Raw genomic sequence first — 17949 nt, 5'->3', positions numbered from 1 at the left:
ACTGACTCATTGAAAAAGACACTGATGCTGGGAAAGATTGAAGGCAGGAGGAGAAGGGGTAGACAGAGGATGAGATGGTTGGATGGCATCACTGACTCAATGGACATGAGTTTGAGTAAACTCTGGGAGTTGGTGATGGGCAGAGAGGCCTGGTGTGCTGCAGTCCACGTGGTCGCAAAGAGTTGGACACGACTGAGCGACTGAACTGAACTGAACCTTGCCCTCAATTAATTACAGATTTTTCTCCATAAATGAGATTTATAAAAGTATTTGGGATTCAACTAAAAAGAGGATCTAGGTGAATTAATAAATGTATAAATAAATAAAATGTGATATCTCCAAAATGGTTTCCATATAAATTCCATTGCCTACAAGCAATGTGTGTGCATGCGTGCATGCTCAGTTGCTTCAGTTGTGTCCAACTCTTTATGACCCTATGAACCATAGACTGCCAGGCTCCTGCCATGGATCCCAGAATCCATGGGATTCTCCAGGAAAGAATACTGGAGTGGGTTGCCACGTCCTCCTCCAGGAGATTTTCCCAAACCAGCAATAAAACCCATGTCTCTTATGTCTCCGGAATTGGCAGGTGGATTCTTCACTACTAGTCCCACCTGGGAAGCCACAAACAATTTGTGTAATCTTCACCAAAATCTAAATGTTGCATTATCTCAAGTTGTTTCAGCAAATAGGAAATGTTGCATTACTTTGTTCAAGTATAATAAATACTTAGCTTATAATTTTTGTATCCTGCATATACTTATATAAATGTGGTGTTTTTTTCTTTTTTTCCTTCAGGCTCTCCTAGACATGATTTGAGATTAATAATCAACTTGGTTGGATGGGTCTTCTGATTCTCCAGTTGCACGCCCAGTGTCAGCTAACTTGGAAACGTATTTTGTTGATTATAAGGGGAACCTGTGACAGACAGTAATACTACTGGGAAAATAATTGAAATCAAGTGCTATTTGCAATATTCTCGTGTTTATCTATGACGTATAGTATCATTATCCTAGAACTTATAATAAATTATATGGGTGGGACTTCCCCAGTGGTCCAGTGGCTAAGACTCTGAGGTCCTAATGTGGGAGGACTTGGGTTCAATACCTAGTTGGGGATCTGGATCCCCCCATACTACAACTAAAAGTTTGCATGTTGCACCTAAGATCAAGGATCCCACATGTTGCAGCTAAGACCTGGTGCAGCCAAATAAATAAATAAATAAATATTCAATAAGTAAATTCTGTGGGCAACGTAGGTGGTTAGAGCCTGGAAGAACACTGCTATGAGCTGCATCTCCACATGTGCTTCATATCATCACAGTATTTAACCTCTCTAAACTACTATTTTCTCATAGAAAAATTGATTAATAGAGCATTCTCATCTTTAATAAGGAACTCTGTGTGCGTGCTAAGTCGCTTCAGTCGTGACTGATTCTTTGCGACCATAAGGACTATAGCCCGCCAATCTCTTCTGTCTATAGTATTCTCTATGCAAGAATACTGGAGTGGGTTGCTATGCCCTCCTCCAGGGGATCTTCCTGACCAGGGATCAAACCCACATTTCTTATGTCTCCTGCATTGACAGGTGGGTTTTTTACCACTGAGACACCTGGAAAACCCAAAGGAACTCTAGTAATTATCAATTTAAAATATTATTGTATTATTTTATTAAAGTGTAATACTTTATTCTAAAAGTTTCCATACACTGAAAATAAGTATGTAAATATTAATAGAATATATAAGTCAAATTTTAAATAATTTTTTGATAAAAATGAAATATGACATCAACAGATACGGAAGGGATTTACTCATTCAGTAGGATCTTGAAATGGAAGAACTTTAAACTTCCTTTTAACCCTTAAATTTATTAATTCACAAATATTTTATTGGGTCATTAATTTGTGCCAGATCTTGACTAAAGTAGATGGAAAAACAATAGTCTCTGCACTTAGGGCTTTTCCTGTGGCTCAGTGGTAAAAAAATCCGTTTGCAATTGAGGAGACACAGGACATGCGGGTTTGAACTCTGGGTCAGGAAGATTCTCTGGAGGAAGGCATCCAATCCACTCCAGTATTCTTGCCTGGAGAATATCATGGTCAGAGGAGCCTGGTGGGTTACAGTCCATAGGGTCACAAAGATTCAGACAGGACTAAAGTGATACTGAGCACACACGCATCCTCTGCATTTAAGGAAAGAGTAATTAAGTGACTTCTCATGTACTGCGGCATACTAAAGAGAGCATTAAGTTAGCTTCAGGCATTAGATGGAGATGGATCTATCTAGGTGTAAAATTAAGATATCAGTTCAGTTCAGTTTAGTTACATAGTCGTGTCCAACTCTTTGTGACCCCATGGACTGCAGCATGCCAGCCTGCCCTGCCCATCAGCAACTCTGGGAGCTTGCTCAAACTCATGTCCATTGAGTTGGTGATGCCATCCAACCATCTCATCCTCTGTCGTCCCCTTCTCCTCCTGCCTTCAATCTTTCCCATCATCAGGGTCTTTTCCAATGAGTCAGTTCTTGACATCAGGTAGCCATGGTACTGGAGCTTCAGCTTCAGCATCAGCCCTTTCAATGAATATTAAGGACTGATGTCTGTGAGGATTGACTGGTTTGATTTCCTTGCAGTCCAAGGGACTCTCAAGAGTCTTATCTAACACCACAGTTCAAAAGCATCAATTCTTCGGCACTCAGCTTTCTTTATAGTCCAACTCTCACATTCGTATATGACTATTGGAAAAACCATAGCTTTGACTAGATGGACTTTGCTGGCAAAGTAATGTCTCTGCTTTTTAATATGCTATCTAGGCTGGTCATAACTTTTCTTCCAAGGAGCAAGTGCTTTTTAATTTCATGGCTGCAGTCACCATCTGCAGTGGTTTTGGAGCCCAAGAAAACAGTCTGTCACTCTTTCTGTTGTTTCTCCATCTATTTGTGATGAAGTAAAAGAATGAAGAGACAGAGCCAAAGCCTTCCTCAATAATCAGTGCAAAGATATAGAGGAAAACAATAGAATGGGCAAGACTAGAGATCTCAAGGAAATTAGAGATACCAAGGGAACATTTCTGCAAACACGGACACAATAAAGGACAGAAATGGTATGGATATAAGAGAAGCAGAAGATATTAAAAAGAGGCGGCAAGGATACACAGAAGAACTACACAAAAAAAATCTTCATGACCCAGATAACCACAATAGTGTGATCACCCACCTAGAGGCAGACACCCTGGAATGCAAAGTCAGGTGGACCATAGGAAGCACCACTATGAACAAAGCTAGTGGAGGTGATGGAATTCCAGTTGAGCTATTTCAAATCATAAAAGATGATGCTGTGAAAGTGCTGCAGTCAATATTCCAGCAAATCTGGAAAACTCAGCAGTGGCCACAGGACTGGAAAAAGTCCATTTTCATTCCAATCCCAAAGAAAGGCAATTACAAAGGATGTTCAAACTACCACACAATAGCACTCATCACACACGCCAGTAAAGTAATGCTCAAAATTCTCCAAGCCAGGCTTCAACAGAATATGAACCATGAACTTCCAGATGTTCAAGCTGGATTTAGAAAAGGCAGAGGAACAGAGATCAAATTGCCAACTGGATCATTGAAAAAGCAAAAGAGTTCCAGAAAAACATCTATTTCTGCTTTATTTACTATGCCAACACCTTTGTCTGTGTTGATCACAACTAACTGTGGAAAATTCTTAAAGAGATGGGAATACAGACCACCTGACTTGCATCTTGAGAAATCTGTATGCAGGTCAGGAAGCAACAGTTAGAACTGGACATGGAACATCAGACTGGTTCCAAATAGGGAAAGGTTTACATCAAGGCTATATATTGTCACCCTGCTTACTTAACTTGTATGCTGAGTACATCAGGAGGAACACTGGGCTGGATGAATCACAAGCTGAAATCGAGATTGCCGGGAGAAATATCAATAACCTCAGATAGGCAGATGACACCATCCTTAGGGCCGAAAGCGAAGAAGAACTAAAAAGCCTCTTGATGAAAGTGAAAGAGGAGAGTGAAAAAGTTGACTTAAAACTCAACATTCAGAAGACTAAGATCATGGCATCTGGTCCCATCACTTCATGGAAAATAGATAGGGGAACAGTGGATACAGTGACAGACTTCATTTCGGGGGGCTCCAAAATCACTGCAGATGGTGACTGCAGCGATGAAATTAAAAGACACTTGCTCCTTGGAAGAAAAGTTATGACCAACCTAGACAGCTTATTAAAAAGCAGAAACATTACTTCGCCAACAAAGGTCCGTCTAGTCAAGGCTATGATTTTTTTTAGCAGTCATGTATGGATGTGAGAGTTGCACCATAAAGGAAACCGAGCACGGAAGAACTGATGCTTTTGAGCTGTGGTGTTGAAGAAGACTGTTGAGAGTCCATTGGACTGCAAGGAGATCCAACCAGTCCATCCAAAGGAAACTAGTCCTGGATATTCATTGGAAGGACTGATGCTGAAGCTGAAACTACAATACTTTGGCCACCTGATGCAAAGAACTGACTTATTGGAAAAGACCCTGATGCTGGGAAAGATTGAAGTCAGGAGGAGAAGGGGATGACAAAGGATGCGATGGTTGGATGGCATCACCAACTCAATGGACACGAGTTTGAGTAAACTCCAGGAGTTGGTGATGGGCATGGAATGCTGGCATGCTGCAGTACATGGGGTAGCAAATAGTTGGACACGACTGAGCGACTAAACTGAACTGACTGATGGGACCAGATGCCATGGTCTTAGTTTTTGAATGTTGAGTTTTAAGCCAGCTTTTACACTCTCCTTTTTCACTTTCATCAAGAGGCTCCTTAGTTCCTCTTTGCTTTTTGCCATAAGGGTGGCATATCTGAGGTTATTGATATTTCTTCTGCAATCTTGATTCCAGCTTGTAATTCATCCAGTCCAGCATTTTGCATGAGGTACTCTGCAATAGAAGCTAAATAAGTAGAGTGACAAATACAGTCGTGGCGTACTCCTTTCCCAATTTGGAACCAGTCTGTTTCATTGTCCGGTTCTAACTGTTGCTTCTTATCCTGCATACAGATTTCTCAGGAAACAGGTTAGGTAGTCTGGTATTCCCATCTCTTTAAGAATTTTCCACAGTTTGTTGTGATCGACACAGTCAAACGCTTTGGCCTACTCAATAAACAGAAGTAGTTGTTTTTCTGGAACTCTCCTGCTTTTTCTATGATCCAGTGGATGTTGGCAATTTGATCTCTGGTTTCTCTGCCTTTTCTAAATTGAGCTTGAACATCTGGAATTTCTCTGTTCACGTACTGTGGAACCCTCACTTGGAGAATATTGAGCATTACTTTGCTAACGTGTGAGATGAGTGCTGTCGTGTGGTAGTTTGAACATGCTTTGTCATTGCCTTTCTTTGGGATTGGAATGAAAACTCACCTTTCCCAGTCCTGTGGCCACAGGAAGTCCTGTGTAGAATTAAGATATAGTTGGATAGTTTTTACATTTCTTACTCAGGATCAAACCCCCTAATTCAGTATTTTCCTCTATAGCAGATGTATTTAAAAATCATGTACTTCCCTGGCAAAACTTTCAGGTTCATATTCATGTATTCATTCATTCATTCCACTAGAGGTTATTTTTGAAATGGTTAATCTAACAGAACCTGCAGATTGAGAGGGAGTTTGATTGGGGTAGCGGGAGAGGGAGGAGTACCATGAGTAAGCAGCAGAAGTTAAAGAAAGGAAACAAGAAAATTTTAAGAGTCAATGTAAAATAAAATTGTTTTTAAAAATTCATCAATTGTAAAACAATTCTTCTAAATTATGTGATGAAAAGTTTGGAAATAAAGTAGCAACATGCAAAAAATTAAACAAAGGAACAATAATACAATTAAAAAATAAAGTTGTTTAAAAATACATTATTATTTTAGGAAAATCTTCCAAATAGAGTCATAATGTTAAAAATAAAATGGCTTGTAAAGATATATATGAATGCAAAGAAAAAGAAATTGGGGAGTAATGGCAATATTAATATTTAACAAGGTGGACAGGTAAAAGAGAGACCTTATATAATGATTTACAAGTGTAATTAACAGAGAAGATATAACAGTCATAAACTTTCATGTATTATATAATAAAGGTCCAGTCACACAAAGCAAAATTTCTAGAACAGAAAATGCAACACACATACACAAAACCACTGAGTGTAATCTGATAGTATACACACAGGCTGCACATAAGATATGTTCATGCATACATGTACATATTTCAAAATATGATACATTAATTACATAAAACAAGAAAAGATACAAAATATTTACATATTATCAACAAACTTGGTAACATAAAATTTTGTAACCTGTAAGTATAAATATATAGATTCTTCTTTTTGCCTATGAAACAATCACAAAAATTAAACATGTACTTGTCAACAAAGAATATCTTAATTCTAAAACAGAATGAAAGAATTGGTTAAACTAAGTAGTTTAGTATATATTTGGAAAGTAATAACTAAAAGCTGACTCATCAATTCTACATGAGGTCAGGGTTATAGAAAAAAAAAGACACCTCACCTTAACCCCCTAAAAATGTATCTAATTGGAAACTAAGAAAGGCTTTTCTAAATAGCCCATAGAACAAACAAAAGAAGTAAATACTGAAGTTGGAATTTTCTAGACAAAAAGAAAAAAAGTGAAATGTGAGAGGGAGAATATTTCATCCAAAAGCTACACTTTAAAGATGACCAAGGCAGTGTAAGCACTGGAGAAAGTCTGTAAACAGATTCAAAGAGACTTTATTTAATAAAACTACCACTTCAATTCCTCTGGCAAAGAATGGTTTAATAAATGACCTCAGCATAACTGGCTAGCTATCTACAAGAAAACCAAAGTAGACCTTCACAACATGTTACAGTGAATTTGAGGTTAACAAAATATTTAAATGTAAAAGAAAAAACAATAAAAATATTTAAAGAAACTAAAAAATCCATATGTATAATCATACATTAGGTGATACATTCTTCTTCAGAGTAAGAGATACTACAGAAGAGTGCACTGGCTTAAGAGAATTCACATCTGATGCCATAATAGCATAAAGAAATGTGGCAAAGTTAGAAATGGTCTTATTATTTTTGAGATATGAACAAAAGTTATAAGGCCCAGAGAACAATTCCTGGTTTTATGTTCTCTGATGGGCATGAAGGAAGGGCTTACAGAAGGAACATTACTGAGCTGTATTTTAAGGGATGAAGGGAAGGTTTCTAGGCAGCATAGGGAAAGACACAGAATCATTAAAGGAGCTGGTATCCCAATATGAGTGAGAGATTCAAAGTAACTGCAGTGTGAAGTTAATGACTGTAGAAACCAAAAGAGAAAGAGCTTACATGAAAAGATGAAGGATTTTAACCCAATCTCAAGGCTTTAAGCAGGAGAAAATATGATTGGATCTTTTTTTTTTTTTTAAGATAACTTTGTGGAGGATGAATAAGCAAAAGAATGAGGTAAAAGATGACCTATGGACTGGGAGAAAATATTGCAGACTATGCTACTTACAAGAGACTAATTTCCAAAAGATACACATAGCTCATATGGCTTAATATCAAAAACTAAACAAACTAATCCCCCCAAAATGCAGGAAGCTTAAATAGACATTTCCCCTGAGAAGACATACAGATGGTTAATAGGCACATGAAAAGATTCTGAGTATCATTAATCATTCTGACTCTTTTCGACCCCATGGACTGTGGCCCACCAGGCTCCTCTGTCCATGGAATTCTCTAGGCAGGAATACTGGAATGGGTTCCCATTCCCTTTTCCAGGGAATCTTTCTGACCCAGGTCTCATGCATTGCAGGCAAATTCTTTACCATCTGAGCCACCTGGGAAGCCCCATCACTAATCATTAGATAAATGCAAATAAAAACCATAGTGAGGTACCACCTCACACCAGCCAGAATGGTCATTATTAAAAAATCTACAAATAAGAAATGCTAGAGAGGGTATGCAGTAAAGGGAACCCTCTTACACTTTTGGTGAGACTGTAAATTGGTGCAGACACTATGGAGAAAAGTATGGAGATGCCTTAAAAAACTAAAAATAGAAGATGATTATTTTGAGACATTAGTCTGCTATCTTCTCAGTCAGCCAGAATATGAATAAAATCATATTCCTTGCCTCAAAAGAAGAAAAACTAAAAATAGAGTTACTGTATGACCTAGTAATCACACTCCTGGGCATACATTTGGGAAAAAAACTCTAACTCAAAAAGATACATGCACCTCAATGCTCATACTAGCATTATTTACAATAACCAAGACATGGAAGCAACCTGAAATACATCTATTAACAGATGAATGGATAAAGAAGGTGTGGAATGTATATGTATGTGTATATATATATATAATTTGTTCAGTCACTAAGTGTTCAACACTTTGCGACCCCACAGACTACAGCACACCAGGCTTCCCTGTCCTTCACTATCTCCAGGAGTTTGCTCAGACTCATGTTCATTGAGTCAGTGATGCCATCCATTCATCTTGTCTTCTGTTGCCTCCCTTCTCCTCCTGCCCTCAGTCTTTCACAGTATCAGGGTCTTTTACAATGAGCTGGCTCTTGGCATCAGGTGGCCAAAGTATTGTAGCTTCAGCTTCAGCATCAGGCCTTCCAATGAATATTCAGGGCTGATTTCCTTTTTGATTGACTAGTTTGATCTTGCTGTCCATGGGACTCTCAAGAGTCCTCTCTAGAACCACAATTTGAAAGCAGCAATTCTTCAGCGCTCAGCATTCCTTATGGTCCAATTCTCAGCCCACATATGACTTCTGGAAAAACCATAGCTTTGACTATATGGACCTTTGTCAGCAAAATGATATCCCTGCTTTTTAATACACTGTCTAGGTTTGTCATAGCATTTCTTCCAAGGAACAAGCATCTTTTAATTCCATGGCTCAGTCACTGAGGGCAGTGATTTTGGAATCCAAGAAAATAAAATCTGCCACTGTTTCCACTTTTCTCCACCTATTTGCCATGAAGTGATGGGATTGGATGCTATGATCTTATTTTTTTGAATGTTGTTTCAAGCCAGGTTTTCACTCTTCTCTTTCACTCTCATCAAGAGGCTGTTTAGTTTCTCTTCACTCTGCCATTAAGGTGGTATTATCTGCATATCTGAGGCTATTGATACTTCTCTTGGCAATCTTGATTCCAGCTTGTAGATTCATCCAGCCCAGAATTTTGCATGATGTACTCTGCACATGAGTTAAATAAGCAGGTAACAATACACAGCCTTGAGATACTCCTTTCTCAATTTTGAACCAGTCTGTTGTTCCATGTCCAGTTTTAACTGTTCCTTCTTGGCGTGCATACAGGTTTTTCAGGAGTCAGGTAACATGGTCTGGTATTTCCATCTCTTGAAGAATTTTCCACAGTTTGTTGTAGTCCATGCAGTTAAAGGCTTTTATATAGTCTGTGAAGCAGATGTAGATGTTTTCCTGGATATTCCTTGCTTTTTCTATGATCCAGTGGGTGTTGGCAATTTGATTTCTGGTTCCTCTGCCTTTTCAAAACTCAGTTTGTACATCTGGAAGTTCTCAGTTCACATACTGTTGAAGCCTAGGTTGAAGGATTTTGAGCCTTACTTGCTAGCATGTGAAATGAGCACAGTTGTGTGGTAGTTTGAATATTTTTCATTTCAGCTCAGTTCAGTCACTCAGTCGTGTCTGACTCTTTGTGAACCCACGGACTGCATCATGCCAATCTTCCAAGTCCGTCACCAAATCCCAGAGATTGCTCAAACCCATGTCCATCAAGTCAGTGATGCCATCCAACTATCTCATCCTTTGTCATCCTCTTCTCCCATCTTCATTCTTTCCCAGCATCAAGGTCTTTTCCAATGAGTCAGTTATTAGTATCAGGTGGCCCAACTATCGGAGTTTCAGCTTAAACATCAGTCCTTCCAATGAATATTCAGGATTGATTTCCTTGAGGATTGACTGGTTGGATATCCTTGTAGTCCAAGGGACTCTCAAGAGACTTCTCCAACACCACAGTTAAAAAGCATCAGTTCTTCAATGTTCAGCTTTCTTTATAGTCCAGCTCTCACATTCATACATGATAATTGGAAAACCATAGCTTTGACTAGACAGGCCTTTTTCAACAAAGTAACATCTCTGCTTTTTAATATGCTGTCTAGGTTGGACATAGCTTTTCATCCAAGGAGCAAGTGTCTTTTAATTCCATGGCTGCAATCACCATCTGGAGTGATTTTGGAACCCCCCAAAATCAAATCTCCCACTGTTTCCATTGTTTCCCCATCTATTTGCCCTGAAGTGATGGAACCAGATGCCATGATCTTGGTTTTCTGAATATTGACTTTTAAGTCAACTTTTTCACTCTCCTCTTTCACTTTCATCAAGAGGATCTTTAGTGCCTCTTCACTTTCTACCATAATCATGGTGTCATCTGTGTATCTGAGGTTATTGATATGTCTCCTGGCAATCTTGATTCCAGCTTGTGATTCATCTAGCCCAGCATTTCACATGATGTACTCTGCATAGAAGGTAAATAAGCAGGGTGACTATATATAGTCTTGACATACTCCTATCCCAATTTGGAACCAATCTGTTGTTCCATATCCAGTTCTAACTGTTGCTTCTTGACCTGCATATAGATTTCTCAGGAGGCAGGTCAGGTGGTCTGGTATTCCAATCTCTTTAAGAATTTTCCACAGTTTGTTGTGATCCACATAGTCAAAGGCTTTGGCATAGTAAATAAAGAAGTAGATGTTTTTCTGGAACTCTCTTGCTTTTTCGATGATCCAACAAATGTTGGCAGTTTGATCTCTGGTTCCTCTGCCTTTTCTAAAACCAGCTTGAATACCTGGAAGTTCACGGTTCACATACTGTTGAGGCCTGGCTTGGAGAATTTTGAGCATTACTTTACTAGCGTGTGAGATGAGTGCAATTGTGCAATAGTTTGAACATTCTTTGGCATTGCCTTTCTTTGGGATTGGAATTAAAACTGACCTTTTCTAGTCCTCTGATACCGCTGAGTTTTCCAAATTTGCTGGCATATTGAGTGCAGCACTTTCACATCATCATCTTTCAGGATTTGAAATAGCTCAACTGGAATTCTATCACTTCCACTAACTTTGTTTGTAGTGATGCTTCCTATGGCCCACTTGACTTCACATTCCAAGTTGTCTGGTTTTAGGTGAGTGATCACACCATTGTGGTTATCTGGGTCATGAAGATCTTTTTTGTATAGTCCTTCTGTGTATCCTTGCTGCCTCTTCTTAATATCTTCTGCTTCTGTTATGTGCATACCATTTCTATCCTTTATTGTGTCCATTTTTGCATGAAAGTTATCTTTAATTTTCTTGAAGAGATCTTCAGTCTTTCCCATTCTGTTGTTTTCCTCTATTTCTTTGCATTGATCACTGAGGAAGGCTTTCTCATTTCTCCTTGCTGTTCTTTGGAACTCTGCATTCAAGTGTGTATATCCTCCTTTTTCCTGTGCCTTTACCTTCTCTTATTTTCTCAGCTATTTGTAAGGGCTCCTCAGACAATCATTTTGGTTTTTATTTTTTGCATTTCTTTCTCTTGGGATGGTCTTGATCACTGCCTCCTGTATAGTATCATCAACCTCCACCTATATTTCTTCAGATACTCTATCAGATCTAATCCTTTGAATCGACTTGTCACTTTCACTCTATAATCATAAGGGATTTGATTTAGGTCATACCTGAATGGTCTAGTGATTTTCCCTACTTTCTTCAATTTAAGTCTGAATTTGGCATGATCTGAGCCGCAGTCAGCTCCCAGTCTTGGTTTTGCTGACTATATAGAGGTTCTCCATCTTTGGATGCAAAGAATATAATCAATGTGATTTTGGTATTGACCATCTGGTGATATCCATGTATAGAATCGTCTCTTGTATTGTTGGAAGAGTTTTTTTTCTATGACCAGTGCATTCTTTTGGCAAAACTCTGTTAGCCCTTGCCCTGCTTCATTTTGTACTCCAAGGCCAAATTTGCCTGTTACTCCAGGTACCTCTTGAATTCCTACTTTTTCATTGCAGTCCCCTATTATAGACATCCTTTTGGGGTGTTAGTTCTAGAAGGTCTTGTAGGTCTTCACAGAACTGTTCAGCTTCTTCAGCATTACTGGTCAGGGCATAGACTTGTATTACTGTGATATTGAATGGTTTGCCTTGGAAATGAACTGAGATCATTCTGTCATTTTCAGATCGCACCCAAGTCCTGCATTTTGGACTCTTTTGTTGACTATGATGGCCACTCCATTTTTTCAAAGGAATTCTTGCCCAGAATAGTAAATGCAATGGTCATCTGAGTTAAATTCACCATTCCAGTCCATTTTAATTTACCGATTCCCAAAATGTCAATGTTCACTCTTCAAATGCTGAACATTCTTCATCATTGTCCTTTTGGGGTTGGAATTAAAACTGACCTTTTCCCGTCCTGTGGCCACTGCTGAGTCTTCCATATTGGCTGGCATAAAGAATGCAGCATTTTAACAGTATCATCTTTTAGGATTTGGAATAGCTTAGCTGGAATTCCATCACCTGCATCAAGTTTGTTCCTAGTGATGCTTCCTTAGACCCACTTGACTTCAGACTCCATGATGTCTGGCTCTAGATGAGAGACCACAGCATTTTGGTTATCCAGATCATTAAGACTTTTAAGGCATAGTTCTTCTGTGTATTCTTGCCACATCTTCCTAATATCTTTTGCTTCTTTTAGGTCCTTGCCATTTCTGTCTTATATTGTACCCATCTTTGAATGAAATGTTCCCTTGGTATCTCTAATTTGCACAATGGAATATTACCTAACCATTAAAAATAATTAAATAATGCCATTTGCAGCAACATGGAGGGACCTAGAGATTATCATACTAACTTAAGTAAATCAGACAGAGAAAGACAAATGTTACATGATATTGCTTATATGTGGAATCTAAAACATTGATGCAAATTAATTTATTTACAAAATAGAAATAGATTCAAAGACATAAAAAAATAAACTTACTGTTACCAAAGGGGATGAGGCAAGACAGATAAATTAGAAGTTTGGGATTAACATATATACAGTAGTATACATAAAATATATATAAAACAAGATACTATTATATAGCACAGGGAACTATATTCAATACCTTTTAATAACCTATGATTGAAAAGAATACAAAAATGATATATTTATTCCTTTTCATAATACATATATATGTGTGTGTGTGTGTATATATATATATATATATACATATAAATCACTTTCCTGTATACCTGATACTAACACAGCATTTTGTAAATTAACTGTACTTCAATAAAAAAATAAAGAATGGCAGTAAGGTGTGAGGTTAACAGACTGTTTAACAGCTTGAAAGAGAAAAGATTAACACGAGATAACATAAGAGCATAAAAGTGTTGTAACAATGACCATTTTTAGAGTAGAAGATGATTTAGGAGTAGACTGGATAATTGATTGAAAGGAAGTATAGAAGCTGAGGAGACCAATTTTTCTAGATTAAGAAACAGGAGGGCTAGTGAGGTCTATGACTAAAATTAGAACTAGGGTGAGGCAATTGGATTTGATGGGAAAGTAATTAATCTTAGATTAATGAGAAATATTTCACTGAATGTGTTCAGTATTAGTTGAAAAATATAGATTAGATTAAGTTATCAACAGCTTATTGATGGTAGCTGGAGCTGTACCAATTATCAAATTATCTAAGGAGAAAACACTTGCAAAGTGAGAAACAATGGTCTGGCTATGATTGCTAATTGCTTCTCCTAACCTCTATCCTCCCTGTCTTCCTAATTTTAATCAGGATAGTTTTGTACCCCAGCAAATAAGCAAGGCATCTTGACCCTTCTGGCAGCTTGGCCTGTCTTCGTGACTGATGGGACATAGTGGATGTGCTCTATGGGACATCCTGGAAAGTTCCTTAAAAAAGACAAGCTACCTCTTTCTCCTCTGTCTCTCCTCCTCCAGACTGCCCAAGACAAAATATTTGGGCCATGAGGTAAACTTGAGGGTGAAAGTTATATATTAGGATGATGGCTTCCTCAAGATTTCATGGGGGCATATTTCTGTAGAGGTTTCTGTCTTATTTAAGTCACGTGTGTCAAAGCTAATTCCAACTGATAAAAATGAGTACTAAAGTTGTTGCAATGAAAAACTCCTACATTTAAGGAGTGATCTGAGCAGGAATTGTGAATTACAGGCTGAGAGAGGTAAGACAGGAGGGTGTGGAATACCAGAAAGCAAGAGAGAAATACAGCTTTAAGAGGTAGATGGAGAAAATGGCCCTTCACAGTCAAAGTCACTTTCATTTGGGAACGAATTCTGTCCCTAATAGTGTGATATTCTGGAAAATAAAATACTTCTACTTCCAACTCAAATTGTGTGTAGGCAGATGTGTGGGTAGATATGTCTAAGGAGGTAGACTTGGAAATAATATGATACACTAATGTCTGAAATAAATGAAAATCATTTTAAATTCTGAAGAAGCTCTTCAGTTCAGTTCAGTTCAGTCACTCAGTCGTGTCCGATTCTTCGCAACCCCATGAATCGCAGCACGCCAGGCCTCCCTGTCCATCACCAACTCCCAGAGTTCACTGAGACTCACGTCCATCAAGTCAGTGATGCCATCCAGCCATCTCATCCTCTGTCGTCCCCTTCTCCTTCTGCCTCCAATCCCTCCCAGCATCAGAGTCTTTTCCAATGAGTCAACTCTTCACATGAGGTGGCCAAAGTACTGGAGTTTCAGCTTTCGCATCATTCCTTCCAAAGAAATCCCAGGGCTGATCTCCTTCAGAATGCACTGATTGGATCTCCTTGCAGTCCAAGGGACTCTCAAGAGTCTTCTCCAACACCACAGTTCTAAAGTGTCAATTCTTCGGTGCTCAGCCTTCTTCACAGTCCAACTCTCACATCCATACATGACCACAGGAAAAACCATAGCCTTGACTAGACGAACCTTTGTTGGCAAAGCAATGTCTCTGCTTTTGAATATGCTATCTAGGTTGGTCATAACTTTCCTTCCAAGGAGTAAGCGTCTTTTAATTTCATGGCTGCAGTCACCATCTGCAGTGATTTTGGAGCCCCCCAAAATAAAGTCTGACACTGTTTCCACTGTTTCCCCATCTATTTCCCATGAAGTGATGGGACCGGATGCCATGATCTTCATTTTCTGAATGTTGAGCTTTAAGCCAACTTTTTCACTCTCCTCTTTCACTTTCCTCAAGAGGCTTTTGAGTTCCTCTTCACTTTCTGCCATAAGGGTGGTGTCATCTGCATATCTGAGTTTATTGATATTTTTCCCAGCAATCTTGATTCCAACTTGTGTTTCTTCCAGTCCAGTGTTTCTCATGATGTACTCTGCATATAAGTTAAATAAGCAGGGTGACAATATACAGCCTTGACACACTCCTTTTCCTATTTGGAACCAGTCTGTTGTTCCATGTCCAGTTCTAACTGTTGCTTCCTGACCTGCATACAGATTTCTCAAAAGGCAGGTCAGGTGGTCTGGTATTCCCATCTCTTTCAGAATTTTCCACAGTTTATTGTGATCCACACAGTCAAAGGCTTTGGCATAGTCCATAAAGCAGAAATAGATGTTTTTCTGGAACTCTCTTGCTTTTTTGATGATCCAGTGGATGTTGGCAATTTGATCTCTGGTTCCTCTGCCTTTTCTAAAACCAGCTTGAACATCTGGAAGTTCACGGTTCACATATTGCTAAAGCCTGGCTTGGAAAATTTTGAGCATTACTTTACTAGCGTGTGAGATGAGTGCAATTGTGCAGTAGTTTGAGCATTCTTTGGCATTGCCTTTCTTTGGGATTGGAATGAAAACTGACCTTTTCCAGTCCTGTGGCCACTGCTGAGTTGTCCAAATTTGCTGGCATATTGAGTGCAGCACTTTCACAGCATCATCTTTCAGGATTTGAAATAGCTCAACTGGAATTCCATCACCTCCACTAGCCTTGTTCGTAGTGATGCTTTCTAAGGCCCACTTGACTTCACATTCCAGGATGTCTGGCTCTAGGTCAGTGATCACACCATCATGATTATCTGGGTCATGAAGCTCTTTTTTGTACAGTTCTTCTGTGTATTCTTGCCACCTCTTCTTAATATCTTGTGCTTCTGTTAGGTCCATACCATTTCCATCCTTTATTGAGCCCATCTTTGCATGAAATGTCCCCTTGGTATCTCTAATTTTCTTGAAGAGATCTCTAGTCTTTCCCATTCTGTTGTTTTCCTCTATTTCTTTGCATTGATCACTGAAGAAGGCGTTCTTATCTCTTCTTGCTATTCTTTGGAACTCTGCATTCAGATGCTTATATCTTTCCTTTTCTCCTTTGCTTTTGGCTTCTCTTCTTTTTACACCTATTTGTATGGCCTCCCCAGACAGCCATTTTGCTTTTCTGCATTTCTTTTCCATGGGGATGGTCTTGATCCCTGTCTCCTGTACAATGTCATGAACCTCATTCCATAGTTCATGAGGCACTCTATCTATCAGATCTAGGCCCTTAAATCTATTTCTCACGTCCACTGTATAATCATAAGGGATTTGATTTAGTTTATACCTGAATGGTCTAGTGGTTTTCCCTATTTTCTTCAATTTAAGTCTGAATTTAGTAATGAGTTCATGATCTGAGCCACAGTCAGCCCCTGGTCTTGTTTTTGTAAGATTTGGGTGGAGTCACTTATTTGTGAAAGTTGCTCAATTTTGTCCAACTATTTGGGATACCATGGATTACATAATCCATGGAATTCTCCAGGCCAGAATACTGGAGTGGGTAGCCTTCCCCTTCTCCAGGGGATTTTCCCAACCCAGGGATCTAACCCAGGTCTCCTGCATTGCAGCCAGATTCTTTAGCTGCTGGGCCACAGCAGCACATAAGGAAATGCAAGAATATTGGACCATTATATGTGACTCATTTGCAAGCTCTTTTGCTTACCTTTTTTCCACTTCCCCAGGCACCACCCAGCGCCCTTTCCTTTTTCCTAGCCCTCCTCCCTGCCTCCTTCTTCTCCCTCTCTCCCTCCCATCCTTCCTTCCCTTTTGTCCCTTCCTAGGAGAAAGGATGCATTTTCATTGGGATGGAAACTTTATGCAAGTGAGAGCAATGTACTGGGATCCCAATATGCTTGTGATATTTTAATACATTTTCAAGAGTAAGTGGCAAGTGGTTCTCACTAGAAGAAAATGTGAGTTAAAAATTGGGGCCAGGAGCCAAGGCCACCAAAGATGCAACTTAGATCAATAAAATACTGACCAATGTAAATATATTGAATGTATGACTATATTTATATAGATCATATTGAGGTGGTTTCAAAAAATGTCTTACTTTAATAAGTAATACATCACAGAACATACTTTATGATTGGTGAAAAATGAAGTGAAATGAAAACTGTGGGGATTTTTTATTAAGGTGTTAAGTTCAATGTGTTTGGACTACTTGTAAATATTTAAAAGATTTTAAATGCTTTTTTCCATGTATTTTCTGAAAGAAATTGGTTAGACTCTGGGGAGAAATTTTAATGTGCATTAAGGTCTTCATCTTGAGAAATTTGTATGCAGGTCAGGAAGCAACAGTTAGAACTGGACATGGAACAACAGACTGGTTCCAAATAGGAAAAGGAGTACATCAAGGCTGTATATTGTCACCCTGTTTATTTAACTTATATGCAAAGTACATTATGAGAAACAGTGGACTGGAAGAAACACAAGCTGGAATCAAGATTGCCGGGAGAAATATCAATCACCTCAGATATGCAGATGACACCACCCTTCCACCCTTATGGCAGAAAGTAAAGAGGAACTCAAAAGCCTCTTGAGGAAAGTGAAAGTGGAGAGTGAAAAAGGTGGCTTAAAGCTCAACATTCAGAAAACGAAGATCATGGCATCCGGTCCCATCACTTCATGGGAAATAGATGGGGAAACAGTGGAA

General features: G+C 38.8%; 1 protein-coding gene across 1 annotated transcript in view; it reads right to left on the bottom strand.

Annotated features, from left to right (window-relative positions):
* Window positions 1–17949, bottom strand: part of PLRG1 (pleiotropic regulator 1) — a 162232-nt gene that overhangs the window by 44160 nt on the left and 100123 nt on the right. The window lies entirely within an intron of this gene.

Source organism: Bubalus kerabau, chromosome 16 (assembly GCF_029407905.1).
Source record: "Bubalus kerabau isolate K-KA32 ecotype Philippines breed swamp buffalo chromosome 16, PCC_UOA_SB_1v2, whole genome shotgun sequence".
Lineage (NCBI taxonomy): Eukaryota > Metazoa > Chordata > Mammalia > Artiodactyla > Bovidae > Bubalus > Bubalus kerabau.
This window is presented reverse-complemented; position numbering and strand designations above follow the sequence as displayed.